The sequence below is a fragment of the Neopsephotus bourkii genome, unplaced genomic scaffold (genome assembly GCF_033783945.1).
Source record: "Neopsephotus bourkii isolate Nb327-2 ecotype Australia unplaced genomic scaffold, CSIRO-AGI_Nbou_v1 NB_936, whole genome shotgun sequence".
Lineage (NCBI taxonomy): Eukaryota > Metazoa > Chordata > Aves > Psittaciformes > Psittacidae > Neopsephotus > Neopsephotus bourkii.
The window spans coordinates 543,895-566,304 of NW_026901430.1; the positions used below are offsets into that span (position 1 = coordinate 543,895).

Sequence of the window (22,410 nt, forward strand, 5' to 3'; positions counted from 1 at the left end):
GATCCAAAACCCCATGAAGTAGTGCTGGGCACTGACGATAACACTGGTGTCAGTGACTGCAACTGAAGTCTCCCCATTGCCAAATTGGTTAAAAAGCACTGGGATGCCAGCAGGCTCCTAAAGCGCAGACCTTAAAATCACTGAATAAGGAGTCTGTGAGAGGATTATGGCTTACATAAGAGTTTTATGTCTGTCCTGAAGCTAGACCCCCTATCATTTGTGGGCTGTGGGCTGTGTCCACCAATGGTTCGTGGGCACCATCACCTGTCTTATAAAAGCTGGACAGGTTTTGTCTGTGAGAACAGAGCAAAGGCAATAATGTCATTTATTTATCTTGATTTCTGCAGATTAAAATGCTGTGTTCTTTGCTTCTGCCCAGTGTGCTAGAGAATGTTTCCACTTTTCCTTGCTAAAATACCAACTCAGCCTTTGGTAAAATAATGTTTTTGGCTTTTAGTTTTGTTTTGGTTTTTTTTTCTGCATCTAGTCCAGAAGTGCAGGGCATGGGGTTTGTCCTGCACTGCTAATAATAGTTTAATCAATGGGGCTGATTCCTGCATATTCTCTAACGGTAGCTCAGAAGACCCAGATGACAGCAGGAAAAGGTCTTTTGTACATGTATTTTTTTTATTTTTTTTGGCTTAATTAAAAGCAGAGAGAAAGTTTTACTCTTGTTTGCATGAATGGTCACATCAAACAGTACAGGAAAATCTAGGCCAAGCTGCTTTCAGCAGGCTAAGGAACATGATACCGTTGCACCGCATCCTTTAATAGTAGCAATGCCTTTTAATATATGTCAGGCACCTTTTGAACTTTCTTTGATTCCATTAGCTTTGTTTTCCACCAGCACCCTGAAGCCCACCTTGCCCCTCCCTGGCGGGCCGTGGTGCAGCCGTTGCCAGACTTGTCCATGTGGGATGGGGAGGAGGAGAGGGATGCGCGCCGGGAAGCGCGGCTGGTGCATCCCCGCTGCCTGCAGAAACGGTGCCACTTACATAACACCCTCGCTGGGTAACGAGGTAAAACTCCATCAACTCTTCTGCAGGAGGTTCCAAGGGTCTGGGGCTGCTGCCTGCCTAAAGGGTAAGTCAGGAATGTGTTTCTCTCGGGGTGGTGTGTGTGGCGGGGTGCACATGTATGTAGTAGTGTGTACAGTGCTGAAAAGGGGCTCCAAACTACAGGCTGAGATGGGGGTACAGGTGGTGGTGCCTCAGGCATGTCGGCCACTCTGCACAGTGAGCACGTTGCCTGGAACAGATCTATTTAGGATATTGCTGCTTTGAGAAACAGCTGTGTAACTTGTCTGTACTGTTTTCCTGGCTTCTTCTTATATCTCTGGAGCACTGTTAAGAATCGTGGTAATAACACTTTTCAGAAGGCTGTGTTCAGGCAGTGAAATGCTTTATATCTGACAACTGCAAGATGTTGACACCATTCAGAATGCAACTTGCTGGGGCTTTGCTGTTGTTTTCTGCACTTGCAGAGTTATGTCTCTTTGCAGCTCAGCTGGTATGTTTGCTTGTCCAAGTGGCAGTGTTGGTGTCGAGTTCATGTTGCATAGCTGTGTCCGTGAGTGTCAGATACCCATGTCTATTTTGATTTAAGTCTGGAGCTATTGGTCTGGACATGCTTGCCACTGCCACAGAAGAGTTATTTGTGTGCTTAGCACTCTTGTGGAGCTACTGTCAAATATGCATCTCAAAGCAGGAAGTAATCTCAGTTTGCAGCAAGATGAACAACAAAGAGAATGTCTGATATTTTGGGGGTTATGTTACAGGGGTTATGCTTGCTCTGTATGTGCTTAAAGTATGTGGGGAGTTACGGGTGAAACCGATGGTTCCCTTACAGAAATGGAAGGGCTGCGGAGGGGGTCTGTACATCCCCAGCCCAGTTAGCTGTAAGCTCAGAAGGTTCAAACAGCAAGAAACAGAGCCCAAATGAAACCTAAATAAACAAGGGAATCTAAATTATTCACAAAGAGAAATGTTTGTTCCTGAACAGTCAGGTGCCTAAATCGGAGCAGCCTCAGGCTGTGGGACTGGCATTGCGAGGGTGAGCGCTGTCCTAAAATGAACTGTGTTAAGAGGAAAATCACTTGGTATTAGATACAAGCTTCTATTTCCCTAGCACTGCAAGTCTCCTGTGCTCAGCTTTTAGTCTCATCTTTTTCTTTGTTATCATCTAAAAGGTACTTGATGCTGCAATTCCTGTCACTTTGGCTTTTGCATTTGCTCCTTCCAAGATTCAGCTGCAATAACAAACTACTGGGGCCCGCATCATTTCATCTTTGCTCTCCCTCTCTCATTGTGCTTGGGTCTGGTGGTCCCATAGATCTGGATGGTCCCCATTTGGTTATGTGGCCCTTGTGTGAGGAGATGTGTGTAAACAGAGGAGACTTAATCTGAGGGCAGTGCCTCACTGCAAACTCGGTGAGCTGCATGAGGACTGGTAGCTAAACAGTTTTTACACTGAGCGTCTGCGCTTGTGGGCACTTGGATGTGCAGTGGCCACTGCTCTTGCATCTTGCATTACCAGTCCTCCTCTGGTTTGTTGCATGAGTTTTGCAGAGAGCATCTCCCTGATGTTTTTCACCCCTACCCCAGGCACCCTGCAGGTGCACAGCAGGGCTGACTGAAGCTAGCGGTCACAATGTCCAGGACTTGGACCCTGGGAAGGAAAATGAGCTAATGAAATCGCACTTGGTGGCAAGCGTGGTGTATAAGCATCTCTACACCAGTGGAGGTGGCTTCTCTGTGCTGCAAAAACGCCTCATTACATCAGGAAGAATCATCAGTTGCCCCTATAAGAGGGTGCAACTAATAAAAAACATTATTCGTGAAGACAGGTTGAGGCAGGAGCTGTTTCTTACTGCAGGCTATGTAGTACGGTAAAGATCACCCTAGGACTGGCCTACAGTCATGATCCTGTCTGGGGTCTGCACTCACTCTGGGTTTTGCCCTGGGGAAGACTGTGGGTGGGTGGTAATTACAAGGTATGATTCATGCTTTTATTACTTTGGATGTGCTCCTGAGATCACAGCTGTGGGTTTCCGTGGTGCTCCAAGAATCAGGAGAGAAGAACAAGGAGGAGCATGCATGTGGCACAATGGGTTTGTTAAAATCTGGCTTGGGGCTCCATTCTGGATCCCACTGGGCTCATTCCCTGGGCCACAAATGGATCACAGATTTGAAAACACTATTAGTGTTTAGGTATTGAGAGCTCTCTTGCTGACCAGCTCCCAAGGGATGCCAGCCAGAGGCAAATAGAAGATTCTTTGACCTGCAGGTTGCCTGGTGTTGAAGTGCAAGAGGTTTAATGGAGCAGGACTGTATCCCAGTAACAGCTGCCTGTGGACAGGACTGGTCAAAATGGAAGAAGCAGTTCAGATGACCAGAGCCCTGAAGTGGCACACAGTGCTGCCTAGTGAGAGCTTAGCGCATGGCACGGAACTGCGAGTTAGCTGGGATTGTTGCCTTTTTTCACTCATGCAGGAACCAAGCCTGATTTCAGTGGGGGTTTTGGCTTGGATTAGTTAATCCAAACCAGAACCAAACCAAAACATGGTCTGGTTCTTGTCTGGGATAGCAGTCCAGCTGAAATCTAGTGTCTGTTACACCTGTTCCCCAGCAGGGACCCATTCCCAGGACCCAAAGCACGGTGCCATACTGCACACTCCCGTCTCTCCTCTCCCTCCCTCTCCTGTGCTGCATCATCCCTTGTTTGTGCCAGATGTAGGAATCAGCAGCAGTGGACAATATTGAAATTCGAAGGGGTGCTGTGCTCTGGCAAGGGAAAAGGAGATCCTTGGAGACAGGCTGTCTTTGTTTCACCCACTTCAGTTTTATATGTGAGATGGTTTCATCTGGTTCGAAGCAAATGAGCCAGTTTGGTCCTGGGCTTAAAACTGAACTGGAACAGTTTCAGTCACATGAGGTCTGAAAAGCATAGCTTCAGTCTATCAGGCTTCCTACTTCTGAGGTAGGTTCAGTTGAATAGAAGCAAGTACAGGACTAGCCAGGAAAGAAAGACTGCTAAATGTATATCATTAGTCATAAAAATCATTATAATGATTGTAAGTGATGGGCAGCCTTGCTGGGAACTTTAACATTGATGCAAGGAGTTAACCACACCTCTAAGATTGTGCTCCTTGAGGTAATTTCTCTCTTGCTCGGCAGGAGGATGAACAGAAACTTATGATTGCCTTTCCGGAGGGAGAAACAAGTTAGTTCAGCACGGATCAGCAATGCAGCAGTTCCCCCAGAACTGCAAAACTGCAGTGGAGTTGTGAGACCTTGTAGTTCTTTTACCAGCATGCGGATGATAAAGGTGGACTCATCTTTTGGTGGTCATGAGAAAGCAACAGAAGTGTGAGGTTCTTTCAATATCACCACCTGTCAGAAGCTCTTTCAGCACCTCTAGTGTGGAGGACAGTTCCTGGACTTGCGTTATTCCATGTTGCTAGAACAAATCAAAATCTCACCTAGCATCCAGGTTAGCTCCTTGTTAAAAGCATGTGGTGACACTCAGATAAGCCTAAAAACTTGCAGTGTTAACCCAATTCTAAGGTTATAAATATCCATAAAGACTTAGATGAAGGCATCAGTCATAGAAGTAGAGGGAAGGGATGGGTACTGACTGTGCTAAGAGGCTTTCAGATAATAGGAGGTTTCCTTTCGAAAACCTTGACAACTTAATAGTGTGTTCTTCGTGCCACCTTCTTAAATCTCCTTGCCTGTTCATTGAATCTGAGTACTGTAAATGTTTACACACATTTATTCAGCAAGGGTAGGTGAAGAAAAGTCTTTGAGAAGTTTTTGGGCCAAGCAGTGTAGAAGAATGGAGAGAATGATTCAGAGAATCTGAGCTGGGTGGGCTGGTGAGTGGGTTCATGTTGCTGTCTATCTGCCCCGGTGTGATTTTGGCCTTTAAATGGTCAATACATTTTACTTTCCTCCCCTCATTGTAAAATGGTGGGATATTTTTTCTCCACAAGTATATGTTAAAATAAAAACATTTCATTTTTTTCCACTTGGAATTACTGTAGAATTACCTGGCCTTGGGATTAATGTGAAGACCTTTGGGAAACCATTCTCCTGGGCTGCATTACATGAAGTGTGCCATGACCATGCAGGTCCACAGTTCTGTGTAGTAGGGGAGGGAATGGTTCAGCACGGAGTCCTGCCCGCCTGGCTGTAAAGGGGAAATTGTAGGTTTGACTGTGTTATTTTTGAATGTCATCATCAGTGAAACTGACTCTGTTCTTTAGATTAACCTTTTTAAAATAAGTGAGCCTTTAGTACAAATGTATCGTTTGCCAAAATCCGATTGAGTCGGCAAACTTTTGCAGGAATTAAAAGATATCTAATTACTACCAAGCTTGTTTCAACATTACAACGCAAACATGTGTACATAGGAAGCAAAAGTTGTCTTCTGTGTACATCCTCCTACCTGGAAGAGCAGTCTGGCTCTTAACTGCTGACACAGAGCACCTTGGGAAGGTGCTGAGCCCTGCTGGCCAGGGAAAGGAGGGTGCTGATGGTGTCTGATACCTTGGGGAGCTGAGCCTAAGGCAGAACAATAAATTGCAATGTTTTCATTGACTTCAGCAACCTTTTGATTAGATTGCTATCCCTTCCATAGACTTGAGGACCCGAGTAATAAAAGAAACAAAGGATGAGTAATAAAGGTAAGCACAGATGCTTAGCCATCTCTTTCCCTCTCACATGCTAGTTGATTGAGCTTGTTTGTTGTTCTGACCTCATCTTGGCTAGAATGTGAATTTGAGTCTCCATAGATGGGTGGATTGGGCAGCCTCCTGCTCAAAGTACTGCTTCAGCTGCATGGAAAATAGTGTACCAGGCTGTATGCTTATTAATAAGCTGATTTTGTAAGGAGATGGAGCACCATGTCTGAGCTCTTGCAGCAAGGCAAGCTAATGATATTGGACAGCAAGCAACTGTCACTTTTGCTAAATCTGTCATATTGCAAGTAAGCCGCTTACAGCCTGCAGTTGAGGTGGGCAGAATGACAGTCTAATCCACCTTAGGGCTCTACCCAAAGTCAAATTTGGAGTCTGCTTTCCTGAAGAACACAGTTGTCCCTTGGAAACCATTGTCTCAAAGGCACGTAAAAAGCTAAGGAGCAGAGCAGTCATCAGCTTTGCAGAACAAACTCAATCTGTGTGTCTGCTCTAGGGCTTGTAGACCCTCATCCCTGAGCAATGATAAAGCAGGACTTCTGAGCAGCAGAAGAGACATACACTTCGTCAGAAAATGTATCCTTGTACATTGCTTAGCAATGCAGCGTGGATTCACAAGCAACCCCAGGGGCTGGAACAGAGCCTAATGCAGGAAAGGGAGATGCTGTGAGACCTGATCCGCAGCAAGGGAATCTCAGTGAAGCTTTCACAGGTGGGTGCTGCAGCAAGTGCCACATAAGGAGGCTCTTGGCTCTCTCTTTCTATTTCTTTTATAGCAAGATGACAATTCCTAACCTTGGGATCCCACTAGGACCTCACCTGCACCAGTGCAAGTGCAGCCCATGGGCTTTGCGATGGCTGTGTGGTGGGTTTAGGGAGGGAGGAAGGTGTGGGCACCTGCTTCTGCTGATACCTTCCTGCACAGCCTCCTACTGCTTCAGCTTGAGGTCGTTCTTCCGTGATGCTGCATTGGGCACAACTATCCTTTCATGCTTCCATGGTAGGAAAAAAGGTAGGTTTCTCCCTCTCTTTTTACAAGTGAGACTTCACACAGCATGTCATTCAAAAATGGACCCCATTTTGGCCCTTATTTGGCCAAAGTGCATAGCAGATCCCTGTAGAGCAGATTAATAATGTGATATGATGGAGATGCTGCTTAACTAAGTCTGTTGCTGAACCGGCTCCTTGATCTTTGGCAACCTTTGTGCTACAGAAGTTTTTATAGCTGCAAATATCAGATTGTAGCTACAGCTTCTTCAGATGACGCTGCAGCATATGGGGCAGAGTGCTGAGCTTTATGGGACAATAAAACTCAGTGCTGAACACTGTGTACAGTTTCCTTTTCACAAGTCTTCGTATCTGCTTTAAATAACTGTTCCTGTGGGATTTAGTAGTTTCATTCCTTTTACATTGTCCTGTTGTCTATGCAGTGCTTCACATGTTGAGGGTGCTTGCTGATACTGTTGTCTTTCCTGTGGCTGCATGAGCAGCTCTACATGAGGTTGGAGTGCTGTGTTAAGCTGGGGCAGTAGGTAATGTGTAGAGTTTGAAAGCTTCAGTTACAACATGCATTGTGAAATTATGGGACTATACAAAAGGAGCTTCAGGAGGCCTTTTCTTTTGTTCATCCCCACAAGGAGATCCACAACACTCAAAAGCAGAGATGTGCCTACATGACTTCTGAAGTTAAAGCTTAAGAAAACAAAACAGGAAAGTGGTTTTACATGCTGTCAGGAAAAGGAGAGGAGAGATTAAATGACTTATTAAATTAACTTCATGGCAGAGCATTAGGGTCAGTGCAGAATTCCTGGCTGTCAGCCCACCTCCACCACCAACAGTTACAGGCTTCTGAGATACATACCTGAGTTCTCCCCATTTCCTACAGACACCGGGGAGCATGTGAGACCCTTTGGTGACCATCATAGATGATGGGTTATGCAACCAAGGATGCTAATTCACAAGTAGCTGGGTTAAAGCTGATCTTTTAAAAAGTTTTCTTCCAGCATTAGCTTTCAGCCATGCAAACATGATTTTCCATGCAAGGGAGGCTGGGAGTGGCGGAAGTTCTTTTGCAAGGGCAAGATTTGTTTGAGCTGGTCATGAAACTGCACCCTGAGGGCTGCTGAATCAGGCTGCTCATAAAAGTCATGAGCATTTTAATGTACAAGATGTTTATGTCCTTTACGTTATAATGTTTATGTTATAATGAGGATAAAGCAATAGCATCAGGGAAACGGGGTCACAGAGAGGAACCCTGGGGAAGTGCATGCCCAGCTCCTCTGGTGTTTACCCTGGGATGTGTTTTGATTACCGACTGCTAAACATAGCAAAGCTGAAGGTGGTTATTGCTCTTCTGAATTTCAAGCAGTTTGTCATTGGTAGCTTACCATCATGACACTTTTTATCTTCAGGAGGAAGTATTTCTTGAAATTACCTTTTGGTTCTCAAAAAGTGAAGATGTTTCTGGTTGGAATGGTACTTATGAGTTCATGCATGTTTTTTAAGGTAGAAATGTTTACTGGTTGGCTTATATATTTGGTTTGTGTGTTCTCTGCAGTCTTCAGCAATTGGGTTGGGACGGCTTTAGCATTTACTTAGGAGCTGATGGACAGACTAGAGTTCTGAATATTCTTTAGATGGCTCTCTAGTATGAAGCCTCTGAAGATGAGCATGCTGCAATTGGAGAGATGCAGTGAGGCCTTTATGCCTAAAAAGCACTCCCCAGATTAGCCCACCTGCTAGACGGGAGATCCACTTACTGAAGCTTGAAGTCTGTGCTGAGGAACCTGTGGATAGTTCTGGAAAGCACCCCAAAGAAGTGATTCCTCAAAGCATATTAGGCCTTGCATGTTCAGACTGGTACTTGCTTACCATGATGGTTAAGCTCCCATTGTCCAATTGATTTAGAGGCTACAACTTGTGTTTAAAGCAGAGGTAGGGCATCAGAGATGTAGTCTAAAAAATCCTTTCATGGTCTATTTTCATAGAAGATGGCCACGTGTTTGCTGCTGTGGTCGTAAAATCCATGTTCTCAGAGGGTCAATGACAAGCAGTACTGTCAGTTAAAAGTACTTGATGGGAAAGGTATGAGAATAAATCCTCCAAGCAATGTAAGACAGATGTAAGGAAGGTTTTCCTTAATGCTATGGGTTGTTTGTTGGTTTGTTGTTTTGTTTTGTTTTGTTTTTTTTATTAAATATTATGTACAAATTGTGACCAGCTCTAGAAAGTAACTTTAAAAACCTTCAGTACAGTTCTGGTGTCCTCAACATAAAAAGGACATGGAACTGTTGGAACAAGTCCAGAGGAGGCCACGAGGATGATCAGGGGCTGGAGCACCTCCTGTATGAAGACAGGCTGAGAAAGTTGGGACTGTTCAGCCTGGAGAAGAGAAGACTGCGTGGAGACCTCATAGCAGCCTTCCAGTGTCTGAAGGGGGCCTACAGGGATGCTGGGGAGGGACTCTTCATTAGGGACTGTAGTGAGAGGACAAGGGGTAACAGGTTCAAACTTAAACAGGGGAAGTTTAGATTGGATATAAGGAAGAAGTTCTTTACTGTGAGGGTGGTGAGGCACTGGAATGGGTTGCCCAAGGAAGCTGTGAATGCTCCATCCCTGAATGTTCAAGGCCAGGCTGGACAGAGCCTTGGGTGATATGGTTTAGCGCGAGATGTCCCTGCCCATGGCAGAGGGTTGGAACTAGATGATCTTAAGGTCCTTTCCAACCCTAACTATTCTATGATTCTATGGTTGTATTTTCTTTTTAATCACATACAGTAGAATTCACTAAAAGCTGCCATTCTTTTCTTGTCTGTGCCAGTGGATCAGCCTTGTAGTGCATCTTTTCCTCTATGAAGCTGAGGAAGACAGAAGGTTTTGAGTTGTTGATTTCTCAGGTGCTTGCTGTGTAGGTAGAAAATTTTTACTGAATACTGCTGTACTACTGAAGCCTTTAAAGGATCCTCATCCAGAAGTTTTACTTTTCAAGTAAGGTTCGGTTTCCTTGTAATCTGGGCCTTTGCTGCAATTCAGAATAAATTAATAATAATAATAAAAAAGAAAACATGGACACATCAAAGAACTTCATTAAATTAAATTAAATTACAGAGGCTGGAAAACTGGCATCCCTACAAATCCATCCCTAAAAATAGCTCATCTCACAGGAAGGTGGCATTTCGTAAAGCCAGTGGCACACAACAAAAAAGGCAATAGTGACTGTCTTGGGCAGGAGTGAGTCTTGGTTTATGTAGGTCCATTTGTTTTGGACATTGAACATTTCTTGGAAACTGGGCCTATTCTGGGCTTTTCAGTCTGTATTTCCTGAGACACTTTTCAGAAGTGTAACACTATTTGTCTGATGTGAATCTGGCCGTGGGTTTTGTGTCCCAGTGCCATGCACAGTGTGTTCTGGAAATCCAGCTGGTCACTGATTGCTTGGCCTGCACTGAACCAAGGGTTTGTTGGAATAATTTAGTTTCCAATGTTATTTGAAACTAAATTCCTTAGATCTATCCAGTGCTTAGGTCTTTATCGTTGTTAGAAGAGAACATAGCCTGAAGGGAACACTGATAGCATGGGAGCTACTGCTGGCTCTCAGAAGCGTGTCTATGTTTACACAAGCCAGGATTTGTTTCTGGAAGCAGGAAAGCAGTCAGTGCTCCTGCCAGCATGCGGGGGACAGTTCTGCAGCCTGGCTTCGTCTCAGTCACTTAACCCCAAGTTTCCATTGAGCTCTACCAGAAGTTATTTCTGCAGCAGTACTGATGCAGAACACCCTCCCATAAATGCATGCTAAAGCCATTAGTTTTGTTTGGGGTGATTTTGTTCAGCTGTTCTGGCAGGAGGTCTGTGGAGGTTATCATCTTTTTGAGCTGGATGCTGTGCTTATAATTGTTTTCCTTGTGAACATGCTAAACCAAGGAAGTTGAGCCATGTTAGAAATAATATGGGTACCATTTAGAATCTTTCCCCTTGCTGAATGAAAGCTATTGAAACACAAAAGCTTTGAAAGCTAGACTGGATTTCCAACTTGCACAGCAGCACTTTGTGGAATAGGGATGAGCCTAAGCATGAGCTCAAGTTTCACTATAGCGTTTGGTGAATAAGGGCCTAAACAAATAACATCAAGTGATAGTTGGGGCAAGCACTGGCTTCAGCTATGTAGGAAATTCAGGGCTATATTTTTCAAACACATAAGCATTGCAATGCCAAAATGAAAAAATCACTTTGCATTTACCAATGCTGAAATTTGGTGGGTTGCAATGGATTTGCCTTGAAAATGGCTCAGTAACAATACACTGGTTGACAGTGCTGTTGAACCAGAAGACATGATATATGTATATAGGTATAAATACTGTGGAAATGCTTCTGATTCCTTCTCTGTTCAAATTTGTCAACTTTGTTATTCCAAGGCATCAGATTGCTATAAACAGTCTTTTAACACCCTGGTACGATGAATATTTTTCCAGATGGTCATAAGGAGATAGAGTAGATGCATAGTTTTTCCCAGATAATGCAAGAAAAGGCATAATAGTTGTTAATTGTTCCCCGTATCCCTCTACATTTACTGCTCTGATACTATGAATAGTTTATTACTGGCTTGTTTGTCTGTAGTCATCACCTGCACTTTGATATAGAAATTGTACAGGGTGATGATTTTCTCTGGACCTCTTTATAACTATTCTTTCATCTGCCTCCTGATTTTTGTCTGTCTACTGAAATTTCATGTGTTCTAGGGGGCTGGTAGCCCTAAAGAGCTCTTCCTGTGATTTCTCTTACTCTGTCTTACAAATCTTACTTGTTTTCCCTGATGTTCAGTGAAATATTAATCCTTTCAGATGTTAAGCCTGAATTTAGTCTCCAGTTTATCTTTTGCTTCTCACTGGCTAGTATTAAACACTGATTTCTAAGGGTATTCACAGAGGCAGATATAGTTTCAAACAACACTGGGTGAGTATGATCATCTGTTTCTGCACTTCATTTATTTCTAGTAGAAAACTGCCTGGAAACTTTACCTCTGATCCAGCTCCATTTGTGTTTTGATGGGAAAACTCCTGATGGCTTTAGGCAAACAAAATACTGACAGTGCTGCTGAACAGGGTCCCCATTAAGGTCTCTGTTGTCCTTCAATGTGCTGGACACCCTGGCACTCATGGAAGTTTTGTAACTACAATTCCTTTTTCTGGGCTTCAGAATAATTCTCCATTCATGCTTCTGCCATGTGCTGCAAGAGCTGCCCTCTCTCTTTCCACAAGCTCAATAGAGGCTACCAGAACACCCAGCAAGTTGTTTTACTACTTTCTGCTTTAGTGTTGAGCCAATGATCCAGCTCTCCTCCTTTGCTCTGTCAGGAGAGTAGCATTAGTATAATGGGATTATTTGGGTGGGGTTTTGTCCCTGAAAGTCCCAGGAATATGATATGAAAATAGATGATCCATCATGCCATGACACAGATACTAACTTTGCGGCTGGTGTTTGTTGCCTGACCCATCTGGGGACAGCAGGTGTCATGTGTGAACTGTCTCTGGATGATGGTACCACAGGTTACTGCATGTCTTGTCTGCAGGTTACTGACATTGTATCCAGGTGTATTTCAAACAACGATGTCACTTTTGACATTAAAAAATGAAGAGAAACTATAAATAAGTTGCAGGAGAACATTCCCAGTACTCGAGGAGTTGCGCTGGAGAAAAGTGATCCTGTATATCCTAGAAAATACATCTATTACCTCCTATATTTAGCAGTTCCTCAACATCCATCGTTAACCAGAACAGAGCTGGCAAAGTATACAAGCATGGGGTCAGCTTGGCTGCTGCTTGGATTGAAGGGAAGCCTGAGATGGGGAGAAATGTTGGGAGCAAAGAGAGGAAGAGGAAGGAGGATGCCATCCCAAGGCTGGTGGGTGTTGATGGCTGTTGGCTCTGTTGAAGGGAGAACAGGCATGGAGAGCTCATGATAGAGCACCTTTTGCTGGTCAGAGAGGTCCTCAAGTCTTCCATGCAGTTAAAGACTGAGCTATGTGGTCTCTGAATACTGCATCAGGTCAGGATGAGAGATTTGGAGTGAAAGCAGCTAAAGCAGCACTACAGAGGTAAAACAGGTCTCCGTTGTGACGTGTTCCCTTGGGCAGTTTCTTTACCCATGGCCATGGTGCTGACGGTGGCACTGATGCTGTAGACAAAATCCACTGTTGCTTTATGTGTCAGCATGATGGATTCCCATGTCCGAGTTCTGCCAATGGATGACTTGAGGTTAGAAACCGCTCTCTGTGGTCCTTTCTAACCTAAAATGACTTTTGTGGCCAGAATGGCCAATGACCACAACTCATCCAGCTCCTCCCAGCCAGACCCACTATTTTCCTTTAAGGAGTTAAGTAAGAGATGACGTCGCAGTCTGAGCTAGGGGTGGCTTTCATGTTACATGGTGCTCAAAAGTAGGTTACTGGGTCAGGAACAGCAAGTTCTGACTGTTTGCCAGCTCGGTCTTTTTTTCCCCACAATGTTTATACCGCCGTGACCTGCCATGCTAAAATGAGTCTAAAATGAACGCAAGCAGTGCTTGAAAACAGCAAGATGTGTTTGATTGAACTTACCCTCCTGTACAAGCAACAGATAGCAGTTTGCAGCATGCGTGCTTCATGGCAGCTTCCTTCTTTTGAAACGAAAAGTTTTTGGAACCCCGTTGTTAGGAAGAAGTCTGTCCTTTTTAAACGGTTAGCTTGAAGTCAAAAACTGCCTAAACTCACTGGGAGGGTGCAGGGACAGGAGGTCACTCAGGATTGAGTACTGAGAGAATTTGCTCCCACATCCAGGGTTGTTTTAGAGAAAATTCATCAGGACACCTGCAGACCTAGAATCTGGCTCAGAATAGTGAATTTGGCAGTAAAGGAGTTTTGATTCAGGCTCCACTCTGTTTGAAACACCCCCAGCTGCTTGCACTTCATTGCCCAAAACTGGTTCCTCCCCCCATCAGAGCTCTGTCATTTTAAGCCTCTACAAAGCCAGAGCTCATGACTGTGTTGCTGGTCATGTGGATAGATGTCAGCTTTTGACAGGATCAGATCCCTGAAAGAGAGCAAAGTGCCAGGCTGAGGATGGGAAACCTGTCTGGGAGCACAAGGAACAGAGTTGCAGCCACCTTCACAGCAAGAGCACAAGGGCAGGAGGATTTCAGTGCTGTTAAATGTCTATTGAACCTAAATGCTTCTGTGATTCTATGGTTCTGCGATTGTGGAGGTGAAGCTGACTCATGCTGGATGTGGGTTTGTACCTGCCTTGAGCATTAGATCCTGTGGTCCCTTGTGTGCTGGCTGGTGGCAGCTTGGGAGCAAGCAGGCAGCTTGTCCCATTGCTGCTGCGGGCTCATCACCCACGAGCAGAGTGCGAAGGCAGCAGCAGTGGCTTCGTCATCCACAGGGCTGGCACAAGCCTTTTCTGGGCCTGATTGCTCCAGAGATTGCATCCAACTGCCATTGACACCAGTGGCACACAGCTGGACTGCCCCAGCATCAGCAGTTGGCAGTTATAATGTTATATCCAAAGGGAAATTCCTTTGGTGTTGGAGGCAAGCTTTCCTATTGATCGGTGCCTTTCTGTTCAGATTTCTACAGCCTGATCCCACAGCCCTGGTCCCACTGGTGAAGTGCAAAGAGTGGGGCACATAAGGGATGGGTGGTCTGGCTGCGAATATTTGAGTAATGTCACCAGCAAAAATACTACTCAAAGCAAAGCCTCAGAATATGTTCAGTGGCTCGCTGCCAAAGCTGACTTAAGAGGAAACTATGTGGACCATTCAGCCAAATGATTCATTGAGTTTTCAGTGCTTCTGAAAGCTCATATGAAAGAAATCAAAGAAAAAAAGGAGGATTTGAAGAAAGATTGCACCTCGCAAAGTCTTCCTCTTAAATCACGGAGAGCGTTCTGCTGCTGGACCAGATGTAGCAGGACAGAGAAAGAATAGCATTGCTTAATGCTCCTTGCCAAGCTAAAATGGCATCTAATCACAACACATCAGCAGCACACCCAGAAAATGGTTTGTGCAGCCTCTAAAGGCCACCCGCAGCACAATGGTTTTCACATGCCTCTTCATGTTCCTTGCCCATGACTTGAAAATATCTGACTTTCTGCAACTGGAGGAAAAATATGTTGCTCAAAGAAGGGCGAGTGGGTAATGCAGCTAATAAATCCATGAGCCTCTGTGTTTCAAAGGTGGGAACAGCTCATTTTCTTACTGTTTCATGAAGTGCAAGACAAACTGCAGCATCTCTTAGAAAATGTGTTATTTATGAGACACTATCAGCCTCTCAGAGCTGCAAAGGTTCCCCACTGGCGACAGCTCAGCAGGGCCCTGGTTATCACCGCTGACTTACAGTTCCCTCTCTGCTGGCAATCAGTTCAGCAACTACCAGAGAATATATGTTAAGCTTCACCCTGAAGACCCCAGTCCTGCTAGGTGCTGAGTGTTTGGTGCGGGAAGCAGCATTACATGAGGCAGCGAGGGGTTGAATGGCTCACTCTCTGTTTGTCCCCTTCTTAGAGGGCTGACTCAGATTCTTAGCTGATAAAAACAGATGCAGCTCCATTGCCTCCAGAGGAGCTACCCTGATATATGCTGGAGCAGAAGCTAGCCAGGTGTCTATTTAGAAGCTCTAAAGTTTTAAGGAGAGGCATGCATTTAAAATGCTAAATATCCAGCATTAGTTCTCGCCAGCCTCATTCCTTAGAGGATTATTGATCTTAACTTGGCCTGCATTAAAATCCATGGCTGTCTCCTGGGCACCAAGTGGTTGGTGAGTTTGCAGACATTGCACAGCCTGGTTCTGCCTTCCCCCTTCCTGCTACGGGGCTGGCAAAGGAAGTGACAGTCTGTTGGTTAGAGAGCACTGTCACATCACTCGTGCTCACTTCTGTTTCTGTCCTTGTACAGCTTTGTTGTGTGATCCTGTACAAAACCTGTAGTTGTGCTTGGCCTTGATTTCCCTCTCTGCAAAGCTATCCAAGTACTCTTACCTAGACTTTTTGGGGGTGGAAAGCAGCACAAAAGAGCAGAAGTCTGTGTCTGCTCTCCATCCTTGCTCTACAGCCCAGCTTTGTCACTTCAACAGCTGCAGCATGAAAGTAAAATTATCAAAGGCTGGTATAAGGAGTCTGGTTTGGAACTCACAAACCATTATTATGGCAAAGGAATGCTCTAATAATACTGCTTCCACTCAAAGATGTTCCTCTCTCTAAACATGAGAGGCATGGATGTGACAGATGGACTGCTTGGTGGATAAGCAATTGGCTGGATGGTTGCACTCAGAGTTGCAGTCAACAGCTTGATGTCCAAGTGGCTTGAAAGTGACAGAGGAGAGATTTAGATGAGCTCTTAGGAAGAAGTTTTTCACTATGAGGGTGCTGAGACACTGGCACAGGGTGCCCAGAGGAGCTGTGGCTGCCCCATCCCTGGCAGTGTTCAAGGCCAGGTTGGATGTGGGTAGGAACAACCTGCTCTAGTAGAAGGTGTCCCTGTCTGTGGCAGGAGCTTGAATTAGATGATCTTTAAAGTCCTTTCCAACCCATTCCAATCTTATGATACTCTCCATGAATGGGACTTTGACTTGTGAATCTGCAGTTATACTTACTAAGAGGTAACAATCTCTCAGGGGACTGATAATAGGATATAAAGTCCTTTATCTCTGTGTCACACATTATAATCCGGACTGGGCCATTAGCAGTTAACACATCTTGCCATCTGAAGTCTGTTCATGGGGCTGTGCAAAATGAGTCTCGCCTAGGCAGTCAGTGCATAAACTTTCGGCATTTCAGGTTATTGGGTTAGCTTTTTTCTCTTTTTTTTTTCTTTTGGGGGGGGGAACTGTCTTTTGCATCCCATTTCTGCTTCATTAGCACTGGGGCCAGCTGCTTTTAGGCAGGCAAGCAGCCAGGCGGATCTGGGGTCATGGCATTTTCTTTCCCTAAAGATGGTTTTCCAAATCAAAGCTAAAGTATGTAAGAGCAAGGCCCTTGTGCAGCCAGCGCTGGCACTACTGAGTTTTGGGAGTAAATACACAGTCGTGTTCTCTTGGCTTCTTAATACAGCAGCTATTTAGGAATATAAAAATAATAGCTTGTAAAGAATGATGCATGGGTTTCCTCTCTTTCTGTCTCTCACATGAAAAATACTTCAAATATTTATTGTCAATAATAAAAAATGAGAAATGGGAGAGAATGAAAAAAAACTTTACTTAATGCTGTGATTTCACTCAGACCCAGGTGTGTTTGTATTCCATTAATTATGGTATTTATATTTTACATATATATATTTCCTGTTCCTTTATACCTGTTAGGATTATTTTTTTCCATCTGACAACATGCAATGAGTCTGAAAGGCTCCATAGTTACCATCCACCCTGACAAGGGCTGTGTGAAAGCAGTATTTCTTTTTCTGCCATCAAAACAAGGCCATGGTAATTTTCACACACAGATGTTTGTGTCTGAGAGAGTTTTGTAGCAGTGGAGACCATTGTTACCAATGGCTGGTCAAGCACAGAATTCAAATTCCCTCTGAGCTGAACCCAGGTCAGTGACTTGCAGCTGTGGGCTGAGCAATCTCCCTCTGACTAACGGGAACTGGGGATTCTCAGCCTGATCCAACGATCTGAGATGGACATCAGCTCTGTTGCCTCCATCACCATGGCATGGCTTAATCCCAAACCCAGACTGACTGCCCACAGGTACCTGAGAGGGTCACTGATGAGTGATGCTCCTGGAGACAGTAATTGTGCTGGTGGTCCTTGTTGCTCAGCACCCAGAGGTGTCAGTGGTCCCCCTGCATCCATTTCCTCTCTGGTGTTTGAAGTTAGAGTCATCTAACAGCTGAAATAGCTGTCTGTGGTGTGGGAAATGGTTTGCAGGGTTTATATCAGAACATAATAAATATATCTGTAGGGAGAATTCCTCACTGTATATTTTTGTTTCAGATTTTGGAATGTGCCAGAGGAGAAGAAATTGAGGATCTCCCCTTCAAATGAACTGGGGAATTGAAATTTCTTCCTTTCTGGATTCCCTGTCCAGCCACCTATACAGATACTTCTAAGGTTGCTCTTGTCTTAGAATGTTTTTCCAGTTTTGTCTTTAATGGTCTGCGCTGATGATGGGCAGAGGTGACATTAAGATAAGTACCTGTACTGTACCTAGAAACATCACAAGCATCCTCTTGGAAGCCCTTAATAAAATGTTCAGCTCTTATAAAGATGGAAGAGGACTGTGACACAGATCAGATCTTCAGATCCTCATCAGCTCTTGGCCTGCTCACCTCTCTGTGTCTCCCCGAATGCTTGGCAATTGAATTAAGTAGACAAAGCCAAGCTTTGTTTTATCTGAAACCACAGAAAACTCTTTTCTGTTCTTGCCTCTCACCCCTTTCAGTTTTGTGTTACTTGGTAACAAGGTTTAAGATGGTGTTGGTGTTTTCAGGGAGATGGTCAAGGGAGACTGCAGGCTGGGGGAGCTGCAGCCTCAGATGCTGACTGTGGGTGCTCTGCTTTTGGAGCCAAGGCCAAGCTGATGTGCAGTGGCCCAGTGCTGTTGGAGTTGTGCTGCTCCCAGGGTAAGGAGCTCTGACCACTTGTGAGATTTGTTGGCTAGGAAGGGTCATTAATTCCAGCTCCATGGCTGAATCCCAATAAGAATAATTGCATTATGCCTGCCTGAAGTGCCCCCTGTGATTTTGATGGGAGAGCTGCTCTCCCACACCTCCTATCCTAGGCTGGTGGGTTGTGCCTTTTTTTTTTGCTGTTTCACTGCTGCTTTTTACCCTAGAAGTGGCTGAAAGGTTCTGCTTCAGTCTTATAGGAAATTATTTCATGCTCCATCCCTGGCAGCGTCCAAGGCCAGCTTGGACAGAGCCTTGGGTGACACAGTTTAGTGTGATGTGTCCCTGCCCATGGCAGGGGGGTTGGAACTGGATGATCTTAAGGTCCTTTCCAACCACAGCTACTCTATGATTCTATGATTCTCCATCCTTTGTGGCTTGGGGTTTTCTATAAGCAGGGCACTCGCTGCTGCTCCTCTGACACAAGTAGCCAGGGGTTACTTAACTACCCACATCTCTGTAAAAATAGAAATTCACAGCTCCAAAGTACTTAGACACTTTTTCATTAGTATATACAGTGAGCTTTCTCCCAGCTATCCCAATCTATTAATAACAGCTCCAAAGCCTTTGGTTTGCCTAAGCACTTAGGAAAATACACTTTTTCCAGACAGGGGCTGTTGGTATTTCTGTACTCTGAGATCAGAGCTGCCATCCTGCTCACACACTCAGTGATGGAGAGGGGGTGTATGGCTCGTGCACCCGTTTCTTTCCTTCCTGTGGCATGCTCTTCACCAAGGAGCACAAAAGCATGGAGTGGGCCATGTCTTTTACTTATCCTTTTACTAAGAACTGACTGCATAGAAGGGAACTGGAAAGAACCAGAAGAATTGGATATGTTAAAGTATAGGAGGAAGTGGCAGGGAAAGAGATAAAACAGAGAGAAGAAAGCATGGAAAGAAGGTGCCTTTTTGTTGTGAAGGGATTAGCTGAGAGCCAGCTTTCAGATGCTTTTTAAATAAAGCATTCTCCTGGAAAATACAGATCCTGATCGATTACGAAACCCTCGGGGATTTTTGAGGTCAGAGCTCCCCTGGGAAAGAGGACAAACAAGGCTGAGCAGCAGTGCCATTTGCAAGCGGTTCTGCTACTTTTCAGTGAGAAATGCAGCCAGAAGATTTTATGGAGTTTTGTAAAATACGTAAGTAATTGTAATAAGTAAAAATGTTCTTTTATTCTTTCTGTGTGTGCTCAGTGAAAAAACTAAAGATCTTTGAGGCTGGATAACGATGTTTGCCTTTCATCATTAATACAAATCACCATGTGTAGATGATGTAGGGAGGACCAGATTCACAGTGGTAGAGATTCACACAGACCTGTCAGCTTCACACTGGCAACATCCTGTCCTAAGCATACTTCTGCCCTACAGCATGGAAGTGCTACCTGTGGATCATTTGTCCCTTTTCCCTTTCTGTGAGGCTGAGGCCCTCAGCAGGGCAAGTTTTTGCTCTCCCTGTTGTTTTGCTGACACTTTCCCCTGCATCCCCCTTACCCTTGCAGTAACCCAGCCCTGAGCTGTTGGCAGCCTGCAAGGTGCAACTCTTTTGTGCAGCACAGAACTCGCTTCCTCTCTGGCCTGCCTTCGTTCTCTGCTCACAGCTGGAAAGGTTTAATTGACACACAGGTTGACTCCTTGTGAACTGTGGAAAAGCTTCCATATCCATTAGTCTCAAGTTTACAATTCAGCCTCGGCTCTGGCTCTGCAGTCCTAGTGCTTATTTGCGTCTTTCTGTACGTGGCTATTTCCATTTCCACACATTAATCTTTCTTTGTTAAGATTCTACCCCACACTGAACAGACAGGAGGCACAGATGGCTCGATGCAGATTTTTGGTTTGGTTGTTTTGTTTTTTACTCTTTAATTTCTACAGTTCATTGAACAGCAGAAAGGTTTAAGTTACATAAACCTTAAATATATTTTGTTTTCAATGGAAATCAGGAAATCACACTTGCTTAGCCTAACCCTCCACTAATAGCTTTGTGCTCAAGAACATTTCAACTTCATTTTCCAGTGTAGCGTTTGATTGTGCTGAGGAAGGGGCAGCACTCCTTCCATGCTACGGAGATAATCTCAGGCTGGTTGGAAAAGGGAAGATTATTTGGTTCCCCTGAGGATCATTTCAGGACATCCTTGGGAAGTCATTTCTTCTTGATACTTATTTAAACAGCCTGTGTGCCACTGGAGATCAACTTCAGTGCCTGCTGCAGTGTCTGTGCTTCAGATTTTTAATGTCTAATCAATGGGTACCTATTTTCTATGGGTGAACACTATTAGCACATAGAGTATGTGCTTTGAGTGTATCCCTTCTCTGTTGCTGAGCAGGGAGGTAAGAGGATGCAGCCCTGGGTTTATTGCTTCCCTGGCTGTAGGTTTCTCCCTGCACCGTGTGGATTCAGGCATTGTGGCAGTGACGTTCTTGAACAGAGCAGGTGCTTGGGACTGCTCTTTACAGTGCTCCTCCTGTAGCACCCCTTATGCCCCTGTTCCTCACCCACTGAGCTTCCAGTAGTGATTGGTTCTGCTCCATTGTACTTTAAAAAGATGGTTAGAGGCCTGATTTATACAACACAAATCTGACACACTGCCAATGTAGATTTTTAATGTGCTCAAGCTTTAAAATCGTGTGTTTTGACTTTTTCCAAGGTTTCCTTTTTGGCAGCTCAATTGCAGTTCTCCCTGCTGGGACTTATGTAAGGGGAAGAAAGGACATAATGTACTTACAAGTGTAAATGATGTATGTTTATTCACCTGCACTGAATAAGTGTCAAATGCAGAGGGCGAATAAGATAAGCTCATCAACTAGGTACTCTTAACTTTCTTTCCAGCAATTAAGATGAGGTTTGTACTTGCTGTCAATTCTGACATATCATAATAACAGGTAGTCATGTAGCTTTCGTACTAATAGCAGAGAGTGAAGGCACCTACCCCAGCTCTGAAATACAGAGCCCATTAAAATGGGATTGAAGGTATTTCATAGCAGTTGTTGTGTTGTCTATTTGTATTCAAAAATGGCCAGCTTTGATATACCAGGCAAATTCAAAATAGTTCCACAGAAGCACTAAACCCCAAATTCATACAAGCACGAAATTAATAGTGGAGTTTGCTTATGTTATTTCAGAGGAAAATTTATACATCTACAGAGAAAGAGAGAAAGGGAGTTCCTCTTTCCTACTTATCTCACAGCCCTAAGAAGCTGGGCAAGACTGGAGCCCAGCGCCAGGTACAGCCCACAGTATATGGGATGGGTCAGGATGCAGGGACTGGACGCAGGCATAGTCCAAGATCCCAGTGCTGCTCCCTCCATGCTGTTCATCTGTTCATCCAAGCCAGCACGATAAGCTGCCCATTGCTGCCATCTCCAGCTCTGCAAAGACCTTTCATGAGAAACTGACTGCAGTTTAGCCACTGCCTGGTCCTCTGACCACTGCAGGGCTGCTCAGGCTCAGTCCTTTCTTCCATTCACCCCAGAGCTCATCTCAGCTGTTGTGGTGCAGTCTGTCAGCTTGAACTCTGCTTGTACCCTTTGTCTTTGTCCAAGCTGACTAGTAAAGTTTTCAAGGCTGCTACAGCAAATACTGCTCAAAAAGAGACTCCAAGCCTTGGCCATATATGTATATATTTTACCTTCATTACAATTTGACTACACACATTTCAAAATAAAGCACATCCACAAAGGACAATCTCCTGCCCGTTGCAGAGGGGCTTGTGAAGGTAATGCAGTAAACCCACTCGCAATTGTTCTTTTGCTGCAAGTGCTGGTACATTTTTAAGCTACTCACAAGCCTGTTAAATAACTGGACATCTTTTAAGCTCAGGCACCCCGGGGGTGTAGGAGGCAAATAAATCTCAAAGGGGATTTAACACAGTTATATAAAATAATCTGAAGCCATCCTGGTTGCTCCAGAAAGATTATAATTAAGCAGGGCTGGGGTTTTTTAGTGTCTGCTGTCATCAGTTGATTTTTTCTTTGTTACAAAACAAAACAAAAGTCTTGTTCTCATTTGTTTGAGAAACAGTTTCTGTTCCTCTCAAGAAGAGGAAGAGGGTTTGGACATGCTGCTGAGCGTGCTGCTGTGAGTCTG

General features: G+C 44.6%; 1 protein-coding gene across 1 annotated transcript in view; it reads left to right on the forward strand.

Annotated features, from left to right (window-relative positions):
- Positions 1–665: 665 nt before the first annotated feature.
- The window catches only part of PASD1 (PAS domain containing repressor 1), a 97,995-nt gene continuing 76,250 nt past the window's right edge, over positions 666–22,410 (forward strand). Inside the window, exon 1 of the mRNA XM_061357988.1 lies at positions 666–1,083. The gene's annotated coding sequence lies outside the window, so the exon portion shown is untranslated. The remainder of the gene's footprint in view (positions 1,084–22,410) is intronic.